The sequence below is a fragment of the Mercenaria mercenaria genome, chromosome 4 (genome assembly GCF_021730395.1).
Source record: "Mercenaria mercenaria strain notata chromosome 4, MADL_Memer_1, whole genome shotgun sequence".
Classification (NCBI taxonomy): domain Eukaryota; kingdom Metazoa; phylum Mollusca; class Bivalvia; order Venerida; family Veneridae; genus Mercenaria; species Mercenaria mercenaria.
Genome location: NC_069364.1, coordinates 79180528 through 79189823, shown reverse-complemented (window position 1 = coordinate 79189823; position 9296 = coordinate 79180528).

Below are 9296 nucleotides of genomic sequence, written 5' to 3'. Positions count from 1 at the left end.
AACCCCAACGAAACAAAAATTACCAATAAGGAATGCGAACGACAGCTAAGAATATCAGCCCCATGATAAAGGCAGTAAGATATTTATTCCGTTTACTACAGGCCCGTGTCCAATCTCTCCTTTATTTCAAAGGTTTTAGAATAATATGAAAATGCAAATATGTATACAATCACGTGGAAAGTGATCGGGAAATGGCAGAAAAATTAAAAATTAACTCTTGGGGAGAAAATACGCGAGCATGCAGGGATTCGAAACTCGGACCACTTGATGGATCCGTAGACGAACACTCTTACCACGTCGCTAAAGGGCTAGCCCAACAGCAAGGCTGTTGGAAGTGGCCTATAAACATACTATCACTACACTCTTTCCCCTTAACTTTTTGCAGCTTACTAACTCTTCGTAATGACCAAGAGCCATGCTCACCACATGAGTACGTCAAACATCCTCGTTGCCATTTAAGTAAACCCGAAAGAGAAAGGTAAGATAAGATAAGATAAGATAAGATAAGATAAGATAAGATTTATTTAACGTCGGTTATATATAAAAGTTACAACATAAGCTTGAAGCTTGTATCCGACATAAACATATTATCCTATAACATACAAACAAACAAACTGTAAATAAAAGCATCATTAAGACATATTAAGACAAGTTCTTCATATTAAAACCTGAGTATCAAACCTAAAAATTTTATTGAGAGACATATAATACATTATATTGATAGAGGTTAGCACATAAATTACATAAGAAATAAATTCCTAAAAGATACAAGTTTATATAAACAGTGAAAAATGAAGATAAAAAATATACAAAAGCTAAGACCTGTGTAGTATCTGCTGGTCAAAAGGAGTCTAAAAATACTTCTATAAAAAGAGAAAATTTAGTCAGGACTTGCTAAAAAGTTCCTAAACAGATTTAGGTTAAGTGATCAGCAGCTACCATTCAGGATGAAAATAAGACATGACCATATAGTATTATTTAACAAACAGAAGTACATATATCACACATGCAGAGTAGCTAAAACTAAAAATAACTAGTTAAAGCATGCATCTAAGACAAACTAAACATAAATAAGATACAAATGCAGTCAAGGCAAACTAAAAACATAAATAAGAAACAATGCAGTCAAGACAACCTAAACTTAAATAAGATTAAGCAAAATCAAGAGCAGCAGAATCAAAATCTGGAGGGATGCATAGCAGGTTAAAGCAAAAGAAAGAATACTAAGCATTTTGGGTATAATTCAGGCACACATAGAACAAGCACACTTGTGACCACTCCAAGTCTGGATCAGTCGCTTGAATTCCATATAATCCGTAGTACATCTAACTTCGTTCGGAAGACTGTTCCAGACTTGTATGGCCTCAAAGCGAAAACTCTTCTTACCATAAGTGGTCGTGTTTACTGCTGGTACCTCAAGAGTGTTTGTATATCTGAAATTATAATTTGATGACCTTACTGAAACAAGTTCTTGTATATATAAAGGTGAAATTTTATTTAAACATTTAAAGACCTCCAAAGCAATGAGTCTAAGTCTACCTATGTGGAGGGTTGGCATATCAACTTTACGTAGTAGAGAATCATAACTAGGTGTATAATCATTAAAAACAATTTTCAAAGCCCTATATTGAAGTTTTTCTAACTTATTTGTACTTTCTTTACTGCAAAAATGCCAGACTAACGGACAGTAATTAAATTTGATCTGATGAAACATTTGTAAATTAAAATTTTAGTATCTTCTTTTAAGAACCGGCTTAACCTTGTTAAAACATTTATTTGTCTTGCTGCCTTATTGCAAATATTTGAAAGATGAACTTTAAAATTTAACAGCGAGTCAATTTCAACTCCAAGCAATTTTACATGGGATTCACAGGGTATATTTGTGTCTGATACTTGAAGACTTTTAATACTATCAGATGTATTTCTTCCAATGCATATTGCCTGGAACTTGTCCGGGTTGGCCTGCATAAGATTGTTTTCAAAACCAGTTTATCATCTTAATGCTGTCTTCTTGAAGAGTGGTTTTAAGCACATTAATACCGTTATGGTTAAAAGAAAGCGTATTGTCATCTGCATAATTGTAAATAGAAGACTTTTTGATAAAGTAAAAGATATCATTGATAAAAATATTGAAGATCAGGGGACCTAGGATTGACCTTTGAGGAACACCTTTATTTATAGCTTGCCAGTCACTATAGAAATCACCCAGTCTAACTTGTTGTTTTCGATTGGATAGGTAATCCAGCATGAGATTTGCTGACTGTTCAGTTAAACCATAATCTTTAAGTTTTAAAACAATTAAATCATGAGGGAGGCAGTCGAATGCCTTGGACAGGTCCATGAGTATAGTAGCTACATACTCATGCCTGTCCAGGGCACTCTTCCAGTCCTCAATCAGACGTAAAAGGGTTGTTTGACATCCATATTTAGCTCTAAAAGCTGATAAAAAATTATGAAATACATTTTCAAAATGGGTATTTAGTTGTAAACTAATTGACTTCAAAATTTTTAGATAGGGTTGGAAGTATGCTAACAGGCTTATAAGTTTTCTTCTGAAAGGGATCATCTTTTTTATATATTGGGGTGACCTGTGCCATTTTGAGCTGATCAGGGAAACTAGAGGTTTCAAAACATTTAATACTAATAAATACTAAGGTCCTTGGGGCTCGAACCCGGGACCTCAATATCCGTAGGCAGACACTCTAACCACGACGCTAAAGGGTTAACCCAACAGCTAGGCTGTTGTATGTGGCCATAAACTTACTCTCACTACTTAGTAAACCATTTTTATAGTGAACCTGGGTGAAGGAAAACGCAAAAGAGATCTCTGTCAGTTTGACTTGAATAATACAATACAGTGCAATACAATGTAATGCAATGCAATGCTACAATACAATACAATACAATGCAGTGCAATGCGATGCAATACAATTTTTTTTAGTCGGCGTATATATATAAACAGAAAACATTAGCTATGTATAGCTTTTTACCGGCATAGATAACAAAACAAGTAACATGCAAATCAACATATAATTAAGTTACTACACATATATTAATCACATGGGCATATGCATTGAATATATAAATACATGTTAAGACCTGTGAGGAAAACGCCTATTGCGCTAATCGTGACCTAGGGCCTATATATAAATACTTCTCTAAAAAGTAACAACATAAAACCGCAAGGAAATAAAGACACAAACTGTGTATATTTAAGAAATATTTTTAAAAAATCAACTATTACCTCAAATCAGATTTGAGGTAAACTGATTAGCACTACTCTCCCAGGGGTTCAATAAGAATTGTTCCAATACAATAATGGTAATATTAAAACTACAGATTGCTATCAAATAAATAAAAAAGCACATACATGGTCAGACTAAATCAGAGCAAAGTTGGGAATAAAACAAAGGAAAGCTAAAATCATGCAAGCCAAACTGAAAGAGCACACAGAGAAGCTAACTAAAAAAATAAAACGACGACTGGGAACTACAAGCAAAAGGAACAGGAGCAGCTCTCATCGTCCCAGGCATTAATCATACTTTTGAAGAGATGAAAGTTCGTCTCCTTCCTGAAATGCTGAGGAAGCGAATTCCATAGCTTTGGTGCACTGGAACGAAAAGAGCTATTGCCGCAACTTTTAGTTCTTTCCTGACGCAACATTAATGTATTAGTGTACATAAAAGAATAAGAATTTTCTTTGAATTTAATTAGTTCATGCAAATAGGCCAGACCATGTTTGTTTATAATTTTAAAAAACTTCCAGAGCCGTTGTCCTCAGCCTTCGTATTTTCAATGTTGGCAATTTAGATTTAACAAGGAGAGAATCGTAGTCCGAAATATAATCGTCATAAAAGAAAAGAAGAGCTCGTTCTTGATTTTTTTTCCAGTTTTTTAGTATTAGTCCCACAACAAAATTGCCAAGTAAGAGGACAGTAGTTGAAGTTTGAAAGGACAAATGAGTAGTAAATGTTTAGTTTTTCTAATTTACAAAGATATTTACCTATTCTCTTCAATACATTCAGTTGTCAATCTTTTTTGCATATTTTTGCTATTTGTATATCAAATTTCAGCCTTAAATCAATAGTCACACCTAGAAGTTTTACATTGTCTTCACAGTCTATCTTATTACCATCTAAATTAAAGCTTATATATTTCCTTTGTTTATATTTTTACCTATTGCTATAGCCTGGAACCTGTCAGGGTTTGCCTTCATTTGATTGTCAGAAAACCAATTAATTAAAGATGAGCTGTCTTTTTCCAAATTATCTATTATATTCTGAACATCATCATCTGTACAAGAGAGAGTATTGTCATCAGCATAGTTATATAAATCACAGCTTGATACAAGGTTAAATATATCATTAATAAAAATGTTAAACAGAACAGGCCCTAGAATTGATCATTGAGGTACACCTTTATAAACATCCAAGAAAGTACTAATAAAATGACAAATTTTGACACTTCTATTAGTTAAATAACTTGAAATTAGATTTAATGCATTTTTAGATACACCATAAAATTTCAGTTTCAGCAGTACATGTAAAAGGTCATGAGACAAACAATCAAAAGCCGTAGACAGGTCCATTAAAATGGCTGCTACATACTTGTTTTCATCTATTGCTTTTTTCCAGTCACACTGGAGATTTTCGACGACATATTTCCCCTGTTAAATGTTCCTTCCTTTCCCTATGAGAAGCTGACTAGCTTAATTGGAATGTCAACCCTATAGGCACGGGAATGCACACTGTATGCTTCGATAAGGAGGTGCTTTGCACTCTGCATGCGTCTGAAGTGATATTACTGGCCGAACTCAAGGTCTTCCAGATAGCTGGTGGTTTTGTGGACAATGTCTTCATTAACAACGGGTTTTGATATACCTTCTTTATAATTTTACACCAATTCTGAATTACGAAAGCAAAATTTAGCAAAGTATTTACATAATTTCTAATAACGGTAGCTTGCTGAAGAAACTTATTTGTACTATATTGATTATGTTTATTGAAATCCCCAACATGACTATACGCTCAGAAAATTCGATTAAATTGATAAATATATGTATCCCATAAGATGTTGCCAAGGGTACATCCCAATCCAAACTGGAGAAATCTACAATACGAAAATTATACATTTTGTTACTTTTTTTTCATGAGAATACAATTGCAATCAATAATATAATTTTTTCTTAAAATATACCTTCGGGGACGGACCGAATTACTAATGTTAGATGAACTTGTGGTCCAACCCTTTTACATTTCCTAGAATGTTTTATATATGTTCTGTATATGTACATTATATATGTTATCATAAAAAAGAAGGGATAAATACGTTTAAGGTAACTTGACATGAACAACCAAGATGGCGTCACGAAATTAGGGTTGGTCACATTATTTACCTCTATAGACAATATGCTGCTACAGAGGTCTAAAGATGCATTTTAATCATTTAACACACACATAAACAATTGTAAAAATGCATTTAATTTTTAAAATTATAAAATAAAATTTTCTGAAACTCACCATGAAAAGTAGTCAATTTTTGTGCGCATTTTGCGGAAAAGTTATGTATCCAAACTGAAAATAATTTATATCATCATATGTTTGAATATGTCCTTCAGATGCTCCACCTATGAACAAAAGAATTTATCCTCTGAGTTTTATGCTATTTGAAGGACACATCCAAACATATGAGGATATAAATTATTTTCAGTTTGGATACATAACTTTTCCGCAAAATACGCACAAAAATTGACTGGATTTCATGGTGAGTTTCAGAACATTTGATTTTATATTTTTATAAATTAAATGCATTTTTACAAGTGTTTATGTGTGTGTTAAATGATTAAAATGCATCTTTAGACCTCTGTAGCAGCATATAGTCTATAAGAGTAAATAATGTGACCAACCCTAATTTCGTGATGCCATCTTGGTTTTCCCTGTCAAGTTACCTTAAATCAAAAAACTAAAATTGAAATGATCTCTCTTTTTTTTTTATAAATTTTGGAATGTATAATATTGTCATAACAGAGAGATGTAAATCTAAAATAAAGTATACTGAACACCAAAATAAACTATCCAGATGTATAACTGGGGTATTTTTTAATAAAACACTTAAATTTATAGATTTGACTTGTTTTCCTCATACCAGATTACGCTAGAAGAACTTCACGTGTTAAATTAAAAAAACATTGATCAACCGTGAAGTCAGTAGTCCCATAATAGCCGTTTTGCACGAAATTCACATTCGCGTGTAATTAACGATTTTCTTTTTGAGATTTTATTGTCATTGGAAACATTGATGATAGACATACTCGAAAAACAGCATAAAGTTAAAACAATATTATTGGTTGCATGGTACGCTGAATCAAATTCAGCGCGAGCGCGCAACTGGGATGTTACAATGCAACAGACGCACAGAAGATATAGCCAGAATTTCATGCAAAACGGCTATTGTGGGACTACTGACTTCATGGTTGATACCCCAGTTATACATCTGGATAGTTTCTTTGCTGTTCAGTATAGTAGTATCCGAATTGTTATTTATAGCACAATTTGTTCCCACGGGAATACCAATTATGTCTGAAAACTGCATTCTTCTGGCTCTGTGCTTGTTGACTCATTAATCTCCAAAGTCCTTCTCTTGGTAGATGATGACAGTCTGCCCTCATCCGTTAAGTACTACAACACTGATGCTGGGAGTAATCTTTACTGATAGTTTGTGCCTCACAACTGGCATTTCATTGCTTGCCTGCAAACTTCTCGGAATTAACCAAGCTGTTTGAAAGTGTATTCCCCACCCCTTCGTCAAGTCCTTCTTTATCGAGAAAGGTTTCGCTACATCTGAAAATATATGAGAACATTAAAAATGTATTGAATAAATGTGAATCTGATTATTTTGTTACCCACTGATCACATTTATACTTGTCTATTTCGAGTGAATCCGGGGTTTTACATTTACACACGAACCAATCATAAACCGTCCTTGCTATGGTCCCTACAAAAACAATACAATGTATCATCAACAGGCAGTTGGTAATTTTCGTCATAAAATGCTATGCTCTTTGATTTGTTACGCCCACAAAGTCGTAAGATGGGGGCTCGTCCGGGATACGGACTTTATCTCGTGCCGAAAAAATGGCACTTTCTATGCCAAAATAGCTTACACGTCATCATTCGTCCAGATACGGACTTAATCTCGTGCCGAATATTGCACTTTCTATGTCAAAATGTCTTACTCGTCATCATGAGTGCTGACTTCTTTGAAAAGGGGAAGTGTTACGGTCGCTTACGCATAACCTGTACGTTTAAAGCCAATCTCTGACAACTTTGATTCTAGAAATGTACAACAAGGAAGGTATCAAGGTATTTGATTTTTATCCCGTTTTATGTAATAAAATACAAATTACTGCATGAACCTTCTATTCAGATGTAGTTCGTTATATATACGTCATTAAGAACACGAAAGTCATCTTACACTCCCAGGTTCATCTGCCTGGATATCTATAATATAAATCATTTTTTTTACTTTCTGTTTTACTTTCTGAGTCGGGGTGGGTGGGGGTAGGGGTAGAAATAAAAACCACAATGTTGAGCAGTCGATCAAATAAATAAAAATAAAACGCGTGAAAAGACACAAATGATTTTTTTTGTACGCCACAGAAAACAAATCCTTTCCTTCCAAGCTTAAATTACATTCACACACGCAAATGAACTATTCTGAACTGTTTTATATCATATCATCTCAGTATATTGCTGTTTTCTGCACGTGTAGCTTGTATGCATGATACCATTTTCGGTTAATAAAAAGAGAGACGTAACATGTCAGGTATTGGTACTAGCTTATACCTGTATCAGGTTCAAGCCTGTAAAATGTAAGGACCTGGGTCTTTAATCGGTGTGTGTTTAATCGATGTTGCACTTACAACTTTACAATAGAATTTTGCTTAAAATACTTTGATTTTTTTTATTGTCCGATTGGATCAGAAAAAGAGTTTTACATCACCAAGAAACACCAGGATTGTTCACTATGGAGCCATTCTCTCAGAGAGACCGAGGTATAATCATTGGGGGTTAGTTTTTTGCGCTGCTACTGATTAAATTTTGGAACTTGGTCGATTCTAGCATGTTTTATGCTCCATTAAATATTTGTCTTTTAATCTTAATATGTTATTCGTTAAGACTTTTAGAAACATTTTTTTATAGTAAACTATACACATACCACAGCTGACATAACATTAGAACATTGCGTAGTTTACTATATAAACATGAAAAGAAAATGCTATGAAATGGGGATATGAGATGATTGTATTAGGACTGCATTCCTGCATACAATTGGCTGGAGATACAAAGTGATAAAAGACAGGCATTTCAAATGATGCATCATCATACTTGAAAGCAAAAATTACAGTTCCATAAATACAATGTACACTGTTTTTTTTTTTGGAATCTATGTCAAGACATAATATCGCGGCCAGTTTCGATAACCTCCCAAATCGCCCCAGGCACTCTTGGATTATGGCCCTTGAGTTACTCGAAAAAACTGCGAATTTAGCCTTGTCCGCTTTATAAGTGGAACAGTTTTCATCCGATCTTCACCAAACTTGCTGACAATATTTGTGGGCATAATATCTCGGCCAAGTTCGATAATCACCAAATCGCCCCAGGCACTCTTGGATTATGGCCCTTGAATTACTCGAAAAACTGCGAATTTAGCCTTGTCCGCTCTCTATGTTGGACGGGCGTATTTTGTGACAGTCTGGCACTCTTGTTCATGCATTTACTGACCTTGATCAAACAAAATACGTCAACCATAGCGTATTTTGTTTTATTTTTGGCAGTAGCAAAGATAGACGGTCGGCGGGTAAAATGACAATAAAAACACTGTAACCGACTTTTATTTTTATTTTGTTTTATCAAAAAGTTGAAGCGGCATTCCCGTTAAACAGAAAATAAAACAAATGCTGGCCTAAGGGACAGGATTCGTATTTCCTCCGTTTGGCGTCAAGTCTTACCACAGCAGTCATTTTTAAAACTGTAAATAAATACTATTCGCAAATCGTTTTGAGACATATAAAGTGTAGAAAACCACCAATCAAAACTATAGCAGCCTGGTGGTAATGAAATGCGCTATATCACCAAACATGGAATGCACTTAATGAAACCAAAGGGCTAGAAAATGTAAACTCTAGTTTCTATCTAATAGACTGAAAGTTGTTAATCTTTGCAACTTTTACACACGATATTTTCCAATATTATGCTAATCGTTGCAAAGCCTTAAGTTATACATGCATATAATTC